The sequence below is a fragment of the Brienomyrus brachyistius genome, chromosome 17 (assembly GCF_023856365.1).
Source record: "Brienomyrus brachyistius isolate T26 chromosome 17, BBRACH_0.4, whole genome shotgun sequence".
Classification (NCBI taxonomy): domain Eukaryota; kingdom Metazoa; phylum Chordata; class Actinopteri; order Osteoglossiformes; family Mormyridae; genus Brienomyrus; species Brienomyrus brachyistius.
The window spans coordinates 4,090,311-4,107,269 of NC_064549.1; the positions used below are offsets into that span (position 1 = coordinate 4,090,311).

General features: G+C 47.0%; 1 long non-coding RNA gene across 1 annotated transcript; it reads right to left on the reverse strand.

The window, feature by feature from the left end:
• Nucleotides 1-9,990: 9,990 nt before the first annotated feature.
• LOC125712337 (uncharacterized) lies at nt 9,991-13,894 on the reverse strand. The gene is made up of 3 exons (XR_007383272.1): nt 13,646-13,894; nt 12,112-12,258; nt 9,991-10,054 (listed from the first exon to the last, which is right to left on the reverse strand). It is a non-coding gene; the product is annotated as an uncharacterized LOC125712337 (long non-coding RNA).
• Nucleotides 13,895-16,959: the final 3,065 nt, after the last annotated feature.

Consider the following 16,959-nt stretch of genomic DNA (forward strand, 5'->3'; position numbering starts at 1 on the left):
GAGACTTGGTATTTCTCGTTGCCATTAAACCGAACTACAAGCAGTAAGTGACCCCCCAATCATTCTTTCCAAGTTTCAAGCGATCTGATCAATGTGCTTGTTGATCCTTATCTTAGCTCTTTGTCCCTAGTTGGGCCCAGGGCTTAAAATGTTGCAGCTAGTTGCGCATCAAAGTTCGGTTAACGCAGCGCATTCTCCTTTGACCAGACATTCGGAAAGTAGCGACCCTGCTCATTGGTTAAAATGTAATAGCAACGTGAGGTGGTAATAACTGTCGCTTAGTTAAGTTAAAGCAGAAAATGTCAACTAACGACTGCCGTCACAACACTCTTTGTCCTTCTTCCTTACTAGTAAGTCATTTGAGTGACCTGCCGTTATGCTTTCAGAGAAAATTCAAGTTCCATTTTTTTAAACCTTTACTTGGAGTTTCTCACCTTCATCAGAAAAGAATTTATTGCTATTGCCTAGGAATTCTGACTCACTTGTTACATCTTGTACCTCCAGTGTCCTTCCTTGGGTTTCTGTAATACAGACGTTTCTCTACTTATGAACTTTCAATTTCAGAACTTTCACACATACGAACTAAGAGGACTGTAAGTTCAAATTGTGTTCCTTGGACTCCTATTTCCTGTCCGCAACATCAGTTTTTTTCTGCGTGCCAATTCTGCCTAGTACGTCTTCTGGCCGCTACTCCCGCCGCGCAGCAGTGTAGCGTGCGAACTCCCAGCATCCTACTTCTTTGTACTTGTGTATACCCTTAAAATGGTGTTGAATAGTGACTTACGAACATTTCAAATTACGAACAGCCGTTCAGAACGTATCTCATTCGTAAGTAGAGGAGTGTCTGTATTTAAATTCTCTTCAGATAATGATTAAGGGCTCCATATTGTGTTTGGTGGAACATATGACTTTCGGGTGAAAGACAACCTGTGAGAACAGATTTTATACCCACTTCATAATGTACATGGCTGACATTCACAGCAAGTCACCATTTTGCCCCTTTTCACCCGAGGCCTGCTAATATTCATGTGTATCGGCTCAGCAGCCATTCACCTGTAACAGGCTGGCTGAATCTTTCTGACATTCCCCACCTCTGGCAGGGACACAGATAAATTAGGGTTAACATCTTAGCACCTTTGCTTGATCTTAGTGACAGCTCAAGGTTTCCTACAGTGACAAAAATTAAAATGACCAAAACATCTAGAACAACTGAGGAAGAAGAAGAAGATACACTTTGTCACCCTCAATACCCAGGGGAACCAGAGTTGAATCTCGATATGCCTGACTGACCATACCTGTGTTCTCATGCACCCGGTTTACATCATCAATACTAAGAAGACAAGTAAACGAGGACAGTGAAAGTCCTTGGATGTCGCAAATATCAAGGATACATCGGATACACCCCGGGTGTATTGCCTGGTTGTTGTCATGGTTACGGCAGCTCCTGGTGGCTGATGTCAGGGCGCAGCACTGCAGCCATTGTAGGGTGGTGTTTCCGTGTGCCTGTGGGGGGCTGGGGGTCACACTGTAATAACTGTTGTACTGTTTATTACAAACAATAAACAGTAGACAGCTCTAGAGTATACAAATGGATCGAAACTATACCGCAGATCACATAGGTCTCAGCTGAGTTATATAGTAAAATAGCATTATGCATTTATACAGGTGTCTGCTTGCTGTGACAGAGCCTTCGTCCAGCATTCCAAAGTTGGTTCCTACACTGAACAGCCAGGCATATGTTAAGGTAATGATTTACGAAGTTTTATGACAGAGTTACAATTATCTGTCCTGAAACACTGTACAAGTAGCAGCAGTAGGGGACAGTTTTTCAAGAATTATTATTTTATTTATGTACATTACCCAGTGAGCCTTCCAAGTGTAAGTGGGAGGCCAATGATTGGATAGATGGATTTATTTTGCCATCAACAGCTGAATGGATTTTTATTATTATTGTTGTATTTTTTAATTTCCCAGCCAGCAAGTTCTATAACAGGAGCATGTCTGAGGTAGTACAGCCTCTGTGTTTTCACTTAACCACATACTCCTTCATGAGATGAGATGATTTGCACCCTTATATACAATTAAGTTAATGGCTAACTGCTGTTTTACTTATAATGATTATAGTCACCGAAGCAACCGCCTGACAAAATGCACATTGTACTGAGGCAGCAGAGCGTTAAACATTTTATTTTGCAGTTTTAATTACTGCACCTTAAGCAACCTTTTAAAATGTCACATAAACTTTAAAATATGCTGGAATTTTAGAGAGTGCACTGCCCGTCTATGCTAAACGTAATACCAGATCACATGCAGCAGGGAACCACAGCGCAGCAAGCAGCCTCCTCGCCTGTGTGAGTGTCTGAGTATGCTGCCTCTGAGTGTCTGAGTATGCTGCCTCTGAGTGTCTGAGTATGCTGCCTCTGAGTGTCTAAGTATGCTGCCTCTGAGTGTCTGAGTATGCTGCCTGAGTGTCTGAGTATGCTGCCTCTGAGTGTCTGAGTATGCTGCCTCTGAGTGTCTAAGTATGCTGCCTCTGAGTGTCTGAGTATGCTGCCTCTGAGTGTCTAAGTATGCTGCCTCTGAGTGTCTGAGTATGCTACCTCTGAGTGTCTGAGTATGCTGCTTCTGAGTGTCTGAGTATACTGCCTCTGAGTGTCTGAGTGTGCTACCTGAATATTCGAGAAAGTGTTCATATTTGAAAAACACTGGGGCTTTTTTCTTATCGGAAATGTTTTCCCCCAAAGTTTGCCCAGCTCAGAATATTCCAGGCCTTGGGCTGTAAATGGAGAGCCACACCTGTGTCTGTGGCCCGCCACTGTCTTGGTCAAACACACCGACTTGCCAGAGCAAACACAGAGCAGTGCTGTAAGCAAAAGTAGCCTGGGTGTGAGTGTGTGTAAGTGTGTGTCTGTATGTCTGTCTGTATGTGTGTGTGTGTGTATCTAGGCCCCTATACAGTTCCTCGGCCCCTTTGCAGCTCCTCGGGCCCTTTGTACCACAGCACACAGCTGTGTGGCTCCTTCCCTTTGTGGCTGGGAAGACGGGCCATGTGGCTCCTCACCCCCTTTGCGGCTCCTCGGCTCCTTTGTGGCTCTTCGGCACCTTTGAGGTGCGACACGTGGCTCGTGCACTTTGGGAATCCCCCCACCGGCTGCAGCAGGGGCACATGGGACTCGGCGCCTCTCCCGCCTGCCCAACTACTAGTGAACTTTGAGGTGTGGAAATCCCCCGAGCCACAGAAGGAGCGGTACCAACGCGAGCTGCAACCTAATCGACCCAACTTTGAGCCAGCCCATCCTATCGCATTTATTCAGGACAGAGTAAATATTTTAATGAGACAGCATTGTTCCGGTGAACCATGAGCACTGAACTGTACCCTCATATTCACAAGAGCTGGAACAGAGCCGTTTCTCGCTTCCAAGAAAAACTTCAGCGAGCAGGAATTCCCCTCCTGAACAGCCAAATGCAGCACCGACCTCCAGCTCTCCATGTCCTGGAAATAGAGGCCATGCAGCAAGAATCTATATGAAATGAACTACTATGAAGAAACACAGTGACATAACAGTAATATGTGGAAAAGCACAATTTTCCGTGCACACCTGTGGGTGCCACCTGCTTGGGTAGAGACAGGAGCTTCGGCTTATCCTGACAAATGAATGCAACCCATCACTTTGGATGGCTTCTGCTCCAGCATCTCTGGCATCTCCATGGAGACCGCAATGTTTTCCTCATCTCCTACTGCAGCTGACTGTGTCACAACAGCACAGCATAGGGCAGTGTTTCGCAACCGGGTCCTCAGGGAACCCAGGACAGTCCGCGTTTTTGCTCCCTCCCAGCTCCCAGCCAATCAGGCACACCGAATATCTGGTACAGGTGCGCTGGTAGCTGAGAGGAAGCAAAAACGTGGACTGTCCGGGGTTCCCTGAGGACTGGGTTGGGAAACACTGGCTTAGTGGATCATACCCTTGGACGGTGTGAGATGTATAGCAGGTGCTTTCACACACAATCATATAGCTTATACTGCTTTGTATGTCCACTACACATTTTAGTTGTGTGAATATTTACCTTCAAAATCAATCTCTTCAAATCTAAGGCTGTGGCTGTAGATGTTGAGACCTAAACAAGACCAGTAACTATCCTCACTTTATTGGCAAGGATCTAAACGTGATTTAAGAACAGTATTATGACAATGGGCAAGTGAATATTGTCATGCACTAAATGGGATATGGGTGAAAAAAATTGCCTTTTAATAAATATTTTTGCTAAGGCAGTTAATTGCAAAATAGAAAGTCTGCACATAAAGAGGTGTAATATTTCAATGACAAACATGCTCAGAGCAGACTGGGAGAGGCTAGGATTAAAGATCAAAATATCAAAATATAAAGTTCAAAGGGAAAAGTGTTATGACTTGGACTCAGTGTTTACAGGTTACAACATTTAAAGCACCTCACCCCAGGCTGCCCATCCATCAGGCCAGCTATATGGCCCCCTGGTGCCTGACACTAACAGCCACAACGCTGCTTAAAACGGGGAACCAGGGGGGCCTGGGCCACTGACTGGATGGACGGCTTCAAGGATGAGGTGAAGCAGGAGGCAGACTCAACACCCGAGGAATGGAGAACCCAAAACAGAAACCAGGGAACCTAAATGGGGCAAGTACACAAAATACGTGTATATATACACGTAGAAAACCTGAAAGATAGGACACCAGTGGCAGGGCACACCAGAGGCACGGCGCAGCAGCGGCAGGGCACACTGGAGGCAGGGTGCACCAGTGGCAGGGCACACCAGAGGCAGGGCGCACCAGTGGCAGGGCACACCAGAGGCACGGCGCACCAGCGGCAGGGCACACCAGAGGCAGGACGCACCAGTGGCACGGCGCACTGTAGGCAAGGTGCACCAGCGGCACGGCGCACCAGCAGCACTGCACACCAGCGACAGGGAGCCCCGGAGGCAGGGCGCACCGGAGGCAGGGCGCACCAGCGGCAGGGCACACCAGAGGCAGGGCGCACCGGAGGCAGGGCGCACCGGAGGCACGGCGCACCAGCAGCAGGGCACTCCGGAGGCAGGGCGCACTGGAGGCACGGCGCACCAAAGGCACGGCGCACCAGCGGCACGGCGCACCAGCGGCACGGCGCACCAGCGGCAGGGCACACCGGAGGCACGGCGCACCAGAGGCACGACGCACCAGCGGCAGGGCACACCGGAGGCAGGGCGCACCGGAGGCACAGCGCACCGGAGGCACTGCACACCAGCGGCAGGGTGCACCAGAGGCAGGGCGCACCGGAGGCACGGCGCACCGGAGGCACGGCGCACCAGAGGCAGGGCGCACCGGAGGCAGGGCGCACCGGAGGCGCGGCGCACCAGCGGCAGAACACACCAGAGGCAGGGCACACCAGCGGCAAGGCACACCGGCGGCAGGGCACACCGGAGGCACGGCGCACCAGAGGCACGGCGCACCAGAGGCAGGGCACACCGGAGGCAAGGCGCACCGGAGGCACGGCGCACCGGAGGCACTGCACACCAGCGGCAGGGCACACCGGAGGCACGGCGCACCAGAGGCACGGCACACCAGAGGCAGGGCACACCGGAGGCACGGCGCACCAGCGGCAGGGCGCACTGGAGGCACGCCGTACCGGAGGCAGGGCGCACCAGCGGCAGGGCGCACTGGAGGCACGCTGCACCGGAGGCAGGGCGCACCAGAGGCACGGCGCACCAGAGGCAGGGCTCACCGGAGGCACGGCGCACCAACGGCACGGTGCACCAGAGGCACAGTGCACCAGCTATGAGATGCTGGCTATTTGGGACCATGAATCGTTAAACCAGAAACGGGCCAAGCAGAAGCCCAAAGCAAGATGCCGGTCAACAAGACCCTCTAGCCACCCAAAACACCAAGCCAGGACCTGCTGGCAACTGAGAGGCACAGAGGGAACATATCTACACTATCTAGCCCCATAAAATATACCTTTGCCAAACCAAAGACAAGGTAGTATTATTATTACATTAGTAAAATACAATTTACACAAATTGATGTATAACCGGAGCAATTGGGGTTAAGTGGTTTTGCTCAAGGACATTGTTGTAGGATTGTTTCTGACACTTGACCTGGCAACCGTCGGGTCATCCATGGAAGTTAATATCCTTAACTATCACTTTAACTTCTATCCTAGCTAATTACTGTGTCACATGCTGTATCTGATTTTGTCACCATAAGGGGAAGCAGTATAGCCCAGGCCCGGCAGCAGCCAGGAGGCAGCCGAGAGGCTCATACCTGTGGTGCTGTTGATGGATCTTCAGCACCTGGAACGAGTTCTTGGCTGTCAACAGTGATGGCCCAGCGACTCCCCATCCCCAAGCTTAAAGCAAGGGAGGCGCACGTTACACGGGAAATGTGAGTGATTTAAAGCAAAGGTGAAGTGGTGTTCCAATTAGCATGACGTTGAAGGATTTACACAGACACGTGCGAAAAGATGGACAAGCTGAACAGGGAGGCCAAACTGCCACCATTTCTGGCAGCGAATGATCCATTAGGGTGGAAGGCAGGGTAGGCAGGATGAATTGCTGTAAGAGAATGGGGCCTGAGGCAAGCCTGCTTAAGGAAAAGGCTTGAACCGGAATGTTCCATCAAGCAACTGGGAAAGACAAATCAGACGATGTCCTCTGGAGTCAATGATGCAGAAGGAATGCCATTTTGAGGAGATGATGCCTTTCCAAAGGCTCGGGGAGGCGTGGGTGTCGGCTGTGGTCCATCACTGGATCAAATAAAGAAAATGGTCCGAAATGAATCATCAAAGGACTTTATTTAAGGCTGAAAGACAAAGTGCGTAAGATTAGCAGTGAGCCTGAACAGGTACTTTTACACAAGTTTTAATGCATCTGAAAGTGAAATGCCAGGGATGTGAAGGACTTGTAAAGTTCCATTGTTCAGGGAGAAAGAGAGAGAGACTTTGCTCTTTTCCTTGCTATACCATGCCATACACACTTTTGGAATGTACATTCCCGACAATTCCCGGCACAAACTCATTTGCCAAGGGTGGTGATATGTTTACAGACTTGGCACAGTTTATCTTCTGGCAAAAAAAAGATTATGTGCATATCAAGTCTTTACTTGCTCGAGTGGAGACGGCTTGTTAAAGGGAGACTGTAACCTGGAAGGCGCCAAATAAAGATCTTAATGCAACACGCTCGTAAAAGATAGATATCGCAGCACGTTTCGCAATCCCTGCTCACTGCTGGCTATTGTGCAGTGAAAAAATTTGTAGGCAAATTTTAGCCCCTAAGCCATAGGCTTCCATATTGAAGATCTTCTTATACTATGTACACAACAAAATTGCTGTATTTATTGCCATTATTTATCAGCCTTAATTCAGAATAAATGGCAAGTACATCTAAATAAGTAACTGGAGCTGGAAGTTCATCATGGCTTTGTGGTCAGTGCTGCAGGCTCATATCTCTAATATCATGGGTTCAGTTCCCAGCTCGGTGTGTGTGCAGCATGTGTGCCTCTTTGGAGATTTTCTCCTGCAGTGCAAAAATGTGCATTTAGGTGAATAGGAAGCAGCCCAGAGTGAGCCCATGTCCCACCCAAGTTGCTCATTTGCCTTGGTTCCCAAAAACCGATGCCCTGAATGGGAAATGACGTGGGGAAAACAGGTGGATCTTTCACACATTAAGCTTCATTCACACTTCTCTGCAACCTTAGGTCTGACTACAAAGTGCAATCACACATCTGCCATTTTCTCAGAAAAATTGACATCACCATCGTCTCAGCTCCTGTTCTTTATAATTAAAAAGGTTATTGTCACACCAGGTTTGGGCTTGCAAGCATGTCAGGACAAACACCACGAAAATGGCTGCAGGTCACTCCATCCCCTTCTGTGTGTTAAACATGCCCAGCAACAAAACACGTCTGTCAAAATTTCACCACCTCACTAAAGCTACTGCTCCCTATCTCAGACAGAAATAAAAGCAGAAATAAATCACACATATTTGCAAAGAATGCTGAGTTATCCTTGACAAGATTCACAGAATGAAAAAGAAAAATGGCATTCAAAAAATGCGGGAAATCATAGCAGCAAACATAGCAAGCAGGCTGCTGGGGACCATTCCCTGCTTTTCCACTGGGACCATTCATTCCCTTTTCACTGGGACCATTCCCTCCTTTTCAACTGGGACCATTCCTTCATTTTTCACTGGGACCATTCCCTCATTTTTCACTGGGACCATCCCCTCCTTTTCTACTGGGACCATTCCCAGCTTTTCAACTGGGACTATTCCTTAGTTTTCCACTGGGACCATTCCCTCCTTTTCTACTGGGACCATTCCCTCCGTTTCTATTGGGACCATTCCCAGCTTTTCCATTGGGACCATTCCCTCCTTTTCCACTGGGACCATTCCCTCCTTTTCCACTGGGACCATACCCTGCTTTTCCCCTGGGACCATTCCCTGCTTTTTCACTGGGACCATTCCTTAATTTTTCACTGGGACCATTCCTTAATTTTTCACTGGGACCATTCCTTGGTTTTCCACTGGGACCATTCCCTCCTTTTCCACTGGGACCATTCCTTCATTTTTCACTGTGACCATTCCCTCATTTTTCACTGGGACCATTCCCAGCTTTTCGACTGGGACCATTCCCTCCTTTTCTACTGGGACCATTCCCAGCTTTTCGACTGGGACCATTCCCTCCTTTTCTACTGGGACCATTCCCTCCGTTTCTATTGGGACCATTCCCAGCTTTTCCACTGGGACCATTCCCTCCTTTTCCACTGGGACCATTCCTTAATTTTTCACTGGGACCATTCCTTGGTTTTCCACTGGGACCATTCCCTCCTTTTCCACTGGGACCATTCCTTCATTTTTCACTGGGACCATTCCCTCATTTTTCACTGGGACCATTCCCTCCTTTTCTACTGGGACCATTCCCAGCTTTTTGACTGGGACCATTCCCTCCTTTTCTACTGGGACCATTCCCTCCATTTCTATTGGGACCATTCCCAGCTTTTCCACTGGGACCATTCCCTCAATTTTCACTGTGACCATTCCCTCCTTTTCTACTGGGACCATTCCCAGCTTTTCGACTGGGACCATTCCCTCCTTTTCTACTGGGACCATTCCCTCCATTTCTATTGGGACCATTCCCAGCTTTTCCACTGGGACCATTCCCTCCTTTTCCCCTGGGACCATTCCCTCATTTTCCACTGGGACCATTCCCTGCTTTTTCACTGGGACCATTCCTTAATTTTTCACTGGGACCATTCCTTGGTTTTCCACTGGGACCATTCCCTCCTTTTCTACTGGGACCATTCCCAGCTTTTCGACTGGGACCATTCCCTCCTTTTCTACTGGGACCATTCCCTCCTTTTCTACTGGGACCATTCCCTCATTTTCCACTGGGACCATTCCCTCATTTTCCACTGGGACCATTCCCTCCTTTTCTACTGGGACCATTCCCTCATTTTTCACTGGGACCATTCCCTCATTTTTCACTGGGACCATTCCCTCCTTTTCTACTGGGACCATTCCCTCCTTTTCTGCTGGGACCATTCCCTCCTTTTCTACTGGGACCATTCCCTCCTTTTCCACTGGGACCATTCCCTCATTTTTCACTGGGACCATTCCGTGCTTTTCCACTGGGACCATTCCCTCCTTTTCTACTGGGACCATTCCCTCATTTTTCACTGGGACCATTACTTGGTTTTCCACTAGGACCATTCTCACCTTTTCCACTGGGACCATTCCGTGCTTTTCCACTGGGACCATTCCCTCCTTTTCTACTGGGACCATTCCCTCATTTTTCACTGGGACCATTACTTGGTTTTCCACTAGGACCATTCTCACCTTTTCCACTGGGACCACCCCCCTTCATGCCTATTTTAATACCTGCTTTGATAAGAATTAAAAGGCTCAGAAGCTGTACCAGAAAGGAGAGAATAACGTGGTTAAATAGGTGGTGCAAACCTGATCAAATGAAAATGTGGTAGATCTTACCCTCAGGGCACCTGACATCTGAGCGGCTGGGGGTTCCTGGTGTTTGACAGCCTCTCTGAGATTCCTAGGCAGAGACAGCAGACCCGTTCAGGCCTGTTCTTCGCTCACAGCTATTGCATTACTCATGCTGATGTGTTGATATCAACGTTCTCACAAATACTTTTCTAGGACATATTCGTCTGGACCTGCCTGTGCACTCTGCACCCCAGAATCTCTGCCCTTGTCCTTCTCCTCTGAAAATATTCAAGGTCTCTCAAGCCTGATACAAGACTGCAGCTAGTCAAGGAGCCAACTAGGCATGGGTGTAGCTAGACACTAAACCAACCAGGCATGGGTGTAGCTAGACACTAAACCAACTAGGCATGGGTGTAGCTAGACACTAAACCAACTAGGCATGGGTGTAGCTAGACACTAAACCAACTAGGCATGGGTGTAGCTAGACACTAAACCAACTAGGCATGGGTGTAGCTAGACACGGAACCAACTAGGCATGGGTGCAGCTAGACACGGAACCAACTAGGCATGGGTGTAGCTAGACACGGAACCAACTAGGCATGGGTGCAGCTAGTCAAGGAGCCAGCTAGGCATGGGTGCAGCTAGTCAGGGAGCCAGCTAGGTATGGATGCAGCTAGTCAAGGAGCCAGCTAGGTATGGGTGCAGCTAGTCAAGGAGCCAGCTAGACATGGGTGCAGCTAGTCAGGGAGCCAGCTAGGTATGGGTGCAGCTAGTCCTCGAATTTGTATGAAAATAAAAATGCCAGCTACTAAAATTGCTCATTTACATTCCCAGACTAAAGCTGGAATCGCTATGAAGAAAACAACCATATGTACCTGAACAAAAATAAGTTTGGACATGTTTTTGCTGGTGATTCTGAACATATGCCACATTCTGACGAAGCACTGGGCAGTGCATAGCAAAATACTATCTATAAAATTCAGCCATCTTCAGTGTGGATTCATATGCACTAGGATTTTATGATGCATGATAAAATCTGGCAGGTGAAAAACACTCCTGACTTCACAGTACAGTGCTCAAGAACTTGAAAAACGTGAAAAGCCCCCTGAGCCCCCAGCCCCCCCCCCCCCAACACGGGCATATATACACACACTCATATACACGAGGACACTCACACACACACACATGAAGACAATAACATACATACACAGACACACACATGACGACACACATACACACACACATGAAGACATTTACACACATACACAGACAAACACACACATGAAGACATTTACACACATACACAGACAAACACACACATGAAAACATTCACACACATACACAGACAAACACACACATGAAGACATTCACACACATACAGCCCCAAAACTCCATTTGCCCGTTATACTTGTACACAAACTTTTCAGACGAGTCCAACTGGGGCTTCATCAAAATGACAAAGAGCTAAGATTACGAAGAGTGTTTTCACAGCTATATCCTCGACCTGACTCCTCCAGGAATGACGGAACACAGAAGTAACAAAACCAAACACAAACAAAGGCAGAGACCTGTCAGATGAATTCTCTGTGAACCATGTCCACCAGCACACCCACTGCACCATGTGACTGGCAATAACTGTGGGAAACCGGAGGATTTAAGGAGTGAGGAACATGCCGGACACCTGGAGAACCGTCAGCTACCCAAGTACCAAAAGCACTTGTGGGCTGGCTGCTGTCATCGCCATAGCAACCTGCCATGCTGGGAAGGACCGTGAAGTCTTATTTGCACAAATGATACAATGATCCATGACTATGATACGCATCAAAAAGAAATGCTATAACTGCTTTAAAAGTGAATCTAGGAAATACACACACTAACATAGATTCCTGTCTGACTCGGATTCTGGAAGGCAAGTTATTTAAGGTCTTCTTCTAATTCTCACCGCACTGCGTGTTTTGCTTACCTGATTTGCTCAGGAGGCACTTCATGAAAGGCTTACATATCAAATATCATGGTTCTTATATCCAATACAATAAGCCCATGTGTAAAAAAGGCAAGTTTTATTAAAGTTGGTATCCAGCTTTAATTCAAAGTCCACCTTATCAGGTTATGAGTATGGATTGCTATTTGACAGGTGTCACATGGACTAAAATGGCATCCCCATACCTGAATAACCTCCACAAAGCTGTACGTCAAGGCCAGGTGAACGGCGGAACGGCCTCAGTCGTTGGCTGTGTTCACATCGGCGCCCAGCCTGATGAGGTCACAAGCGATGTGCAGCTGATTGGCGGTCACTACAACCAACAGTGGGCTCTGGAAAAGTAAGCATTGCATCATAGGAAAGAACCAGTGGCAAATGCACTGCATGGGGCCACAAGTGTGTTTGGGTAAACTATGGGTCCACATGGGGTCTACACAGAGTCTACAGAGCCTCCGTCCATCCAGAGCAGCAGTTGCAAACTGGTCAACCAGCAAGACATTTTCATTCGGTCAAGATGCACAACCTTGCACAAGGTTGGAGATCATGTTGGTTCCCTTATCTGGAATAAAAATGTTGAAGAGCAAAAAAAAAAAAGTGGTTCACAGAAATGTCAGACACATGCATCTCATTTCACACCATAGCCCAGGGTATTTTTTGACTTATATGACAGCAGGAGTTACCTTTGGTTTCAGTACTTTGGAAGCTGTTCTTAATGAAAACTACTTTATCCCGACAGGGTAGCTGAGTGTCGCCCACAGTGATCATTCTTTAAGGTGAAAATGAAAAGCCGACAACTTAGTATTAAATGCTTTAACAAAGACTCTCGTCAACAGAACAGACAGTACAGAACTCAGTGGACTCTTTAAGGACGTTAATCAAAAATAAGAAATAGCAGCAAAGTATGAAAAAATGAATGGGGTGTATCGTTGATGAAAATACAGTTTTCATAAATATACTGTTATATAACGTACCATAATTTCATGTCTGCTTCTCAACCGAAATGTTTACTGATAAAAACAGAAAACAAAAAAAATAGATATAATCTCAGTTGTTCATATGATTTAAAAGAATAGGTGGTTAACAACATTCCATTAATTAATGGAAGATGCATTTCGCAAACGGACCCAATGGTATTTGAGACAAGAAACCCCGTCTATTTACTCCCGTTATATTTCTGATGCATCATCCAGCAGCAAAAAAGTTCTGCTTTTATTTAATTAACAACTCAGTCTTGTCATACTTGTTCTGGGCTGAGTCTCCAGGAGCCGCAATAACAAGCTTTGTACCAACAGAGTGATTTAAACAACGTCATACTCATCTATTCATCCGTGCGACAGTAAAGCGGCACCGTTTAAAAAAGGGACCAATATTTACTAGACTGATGCTCAGTCTTGGCATCAAAACAAAAATAAAATAAAATTGCCTGGGAATGTGGCAACAATGTGTAAGATATGACAAAGCTAAACAAATACCCCGCGTGATACTGGCAGACAGGTACTCATTCATCTTGATGAATCACACCTTTGGGACTCAGGTGAACTCCGCCCTCATCAAGTAGGCTACATCAAATGATCCCCCTGCGATAAATGCGATATCGGCGCTCAGATAAGCGGGGTGGCACATATCAATATATCGTAGAGCAGGCGGAGTGCACCACATATTTCTCGGGGAGCACCCAGCACCCCCCGCCCCCCCCCCCACAGTGCCTCTGGGCCCTACCTTTCCGTGATGCTCCTTGGCATCGATCCCAAACAGCCCCTCGAGTCTCTCCGCAGCTACGTGGACGAGTTCCCATATCTCTTTGGCGGCGTAAAGGCGAGAGGAGACACGCTGAAAGTTCTGGGAGTCTTTTCCTCGGCGCCGCGGTGCAGACCAGTTTCTTTCGGTCTTAAGTGATTGTATTTTAGTAAATATTTGACTTAACAGAAAGACAGAACCAGACAGTTTTAGATGGAGTCCCTTTCTATTACGGCGTTATACTGCAAATCTGATAAATGTTAAACTTTCTGCAGATCACCTGGAACCGATAACAGTATGATACACAGGATTCTGTCATGATCACAATGCTGTCTGACCTTTCTAATCCACCATACTGCGCATGTGCGAAGTTGCAGAGAGATTTTAAGTAAATATGTTTAATTCTCTCTATGTAAATAGTTGAGACCAAGACAGGTGAATACATAAATGGCAGAGTTGATTAAGTGTTTCAAAATGCTCTGCGGTGCATATGCCAGGTGCTGGTAAACACTGAATTTCTGACTGAATCTGATCATCATAAGAAAAGGTTTGGTAACCCATAAATCATCACATGTAGAGAGGGACTGGTTTGGATTGTTGAGCAGAAGTGGCTCCCCTTCCTGTTAAAGAGGTGATTTAATTAAATACATTCCACCAAAATTTGACTAAACGAAAATGCAAATCTGTTTCAGCAGAATCGGAATCATGTTTTATGGCTGACCATTAATGACTGTGTGGGATAGTATTAATGGTTTTGTAGAAGCTGGATGAATAAAAATTAGGCCAGAAGTCCAAAGTTTGATCCAACCACATGCCTTTTGTTGTAGTTCTACCCAGAAGACTGTTTGGAAGTACCCCCCCCCCCCCCCCCCATTCAGTGTGATAAAACGATTGTGTCTGACAAGTAAGTGTGTGCGTGGTCAGATTAATTGGAGGAAAAATGCTGTTGAGAGGCAAATAGATTAATCTTTCACTTTGTTTAGGTCTTAGCATTCCTGCAGTTAATTAAAAAATTGATTATTTTTGTCACCAGGTGAATTGTTATGGCCCTGGTCAACCGGATTTTCTGCCAGTCTACCCTCACTATGATTTCTGGCTCTGTTGTTGCCTCACTCTGTGAACTGAGAGCACTTAGGATTTTTACTGCACCCAAGATTACAGAACCCTGCTAATTCTCACCTGAATAAAGCCCTTTACATGAGGTCATGTACAGTCCAGATGTCTTCTTCTGTCCAAAATAGCAGCAGAAACTGTGCAAAAATGGACACCATTGTTATTGGGGAATCTCCCCAAGCATAATTTTGTGGCGCTGTGGGTCCTGACTGTTTTTACCACATTAAGGTCAGCTTGAGGAGAATGCACTGGTACAGTGCACTGGTACAGTGCATTGCTACACCCACTACATGGCGAAATACTGGGATCCTGGTTGTCCTGGAAATGGCCGTCTGTCTGCCGCAGCAGCCAGGTGTTACATGGGCGTCCCCTCGGCCCGGTCCAGCCGCTCGAGTCCTCAGCAGTGAGGATCCTGCGAGCCGGATCACCCTCAGGGAAACGCGCCACACAGCCGTAGTGCCGTGACTGATGCTCCACATTAATGTTGTCTTCAAATTGCCAGGAAAACAACGTACAGTGATGACTGCACACATTCTAGAGAATCTACAGTTTAGAAGTTGAGCTACTTAAATATAGCCTTTAATATTTACTAGATTAATAATATAAGATTGTATACTCAAGGTAGCTATTTGCAAGTAATTTTAATTTCTTTGAACTTTGTGGCTATGGCAATAATTACTGGTGAAAATATTATTTTGGCTGCAGATCTACATGCAAATAGGGTGTTAACTACTGTGATAAAAATGTTTGTATGATGTAATGCAGGATATGCACATGACTTAAAACACTAACAGTAGCAGCATCTTTCATTCCTGGAGGATGGTCACAGAAACACAGGTGTATCTCACGAGAGATACTGAGATCAGGAGTCAGATTAGGAGCCGCCACGTTCAGGGACGAGCCGATGGTGTTACTTACCAGGCCCTGTGCTGACTGACGAGGGCTGCCGGTCCTCTGAAAGTCTAAAACGGCTGTACAGGTTCATGAATGTTTGAGGCATGCAATCTGCAGCTTTGCTTTGCTCTTTTCTCTACAGTGTTCACTTGTCATAATTTAGATGAGACTTAGTAGGTATTAGCAAAACAATGATAGCCAATTTGCTGCGTCACCCACACAAAAAGTATTTTGGAGTCTCTGAGCGTTACATGTCTATATTAGGTACAGATATCACTAAAATACTGATACTAAATGTCTCAGAGCGTTGCATGTCTATATTAGGTACAGATATCACTAAAATACTGATACTAAATGTCTCAGAGCGTTACATGTCTATATTAGGTACAGATATCACTAAAATACTGATACTAAATGTCTCTGAGCGTTACATGTCTATATTAGGTACAGATATCACAAAAATACTGATACTAAATGGTACTTCAGTTGCTGTTCAAGTAAAATGTAAAAATAGCCATCATAGAACTAAAGCAACATTTTAACTTCATGTCAATAACATAAGCAGGTAACTTGTTTAACAGCATAAGCAATGTTTATATTAAATCTGCTAATTTTGACTGGGGGGGGGGGTCTGCCCTAGGAATATGCTCAGTTTGGCTGGGGGGGGTGTCTGCCCTAGGAATCTACTCGGTTTGGCTGGGGGGGGTCTACCCTGGTAAGTTGTTTGGTTTGACTGGGGGGGTCTGCCCTATGAATATGCTCAGTTTGGCTGGGGGGGGGGGGTCTGCCCTAGGAATCTGCTAATTTTGACTGGGGGGGGGTCTGCCCTAGGAATCTGCTCATTTTGACTGAGGGGGGGGGGGTCTGCCCTAGGAATCTGCTAATTTTGACTGGGGGGGGGGGTCTGCTCTAGGAATCTGCTCAGCTTGGCTGGGTGGGGTCTACCCTGGTAAGTTGTTTGGTTTGACTGGGGGGGTCTGCCCTAGGAATCTGCTCGGTTTGGCTGGGGGGGTCTGCCCTAGGAATCTGATAATTTTGACTGGGGGGGGGGTCTGCCCTAGGAATCTGCTCATTTTGACTGAGGGGGGGGGGTCTGCTCTAGGAATCTGCTCAGCTTGGCTGGGTGGGGTCTACCCTGGTAAGTTGTTTGGTTTGACTGGGGGGGTCTGCCCTAGGAATCTGCTCGGTTTGGCTGGGGGGGGTCTGCCCTAGGAATCTGATAATTTTGACTGGGGGGGGGGTCTGCCCTAGGAATATGCTCAGTTTGGCTGGGGGGGGGGTCTGCCCTA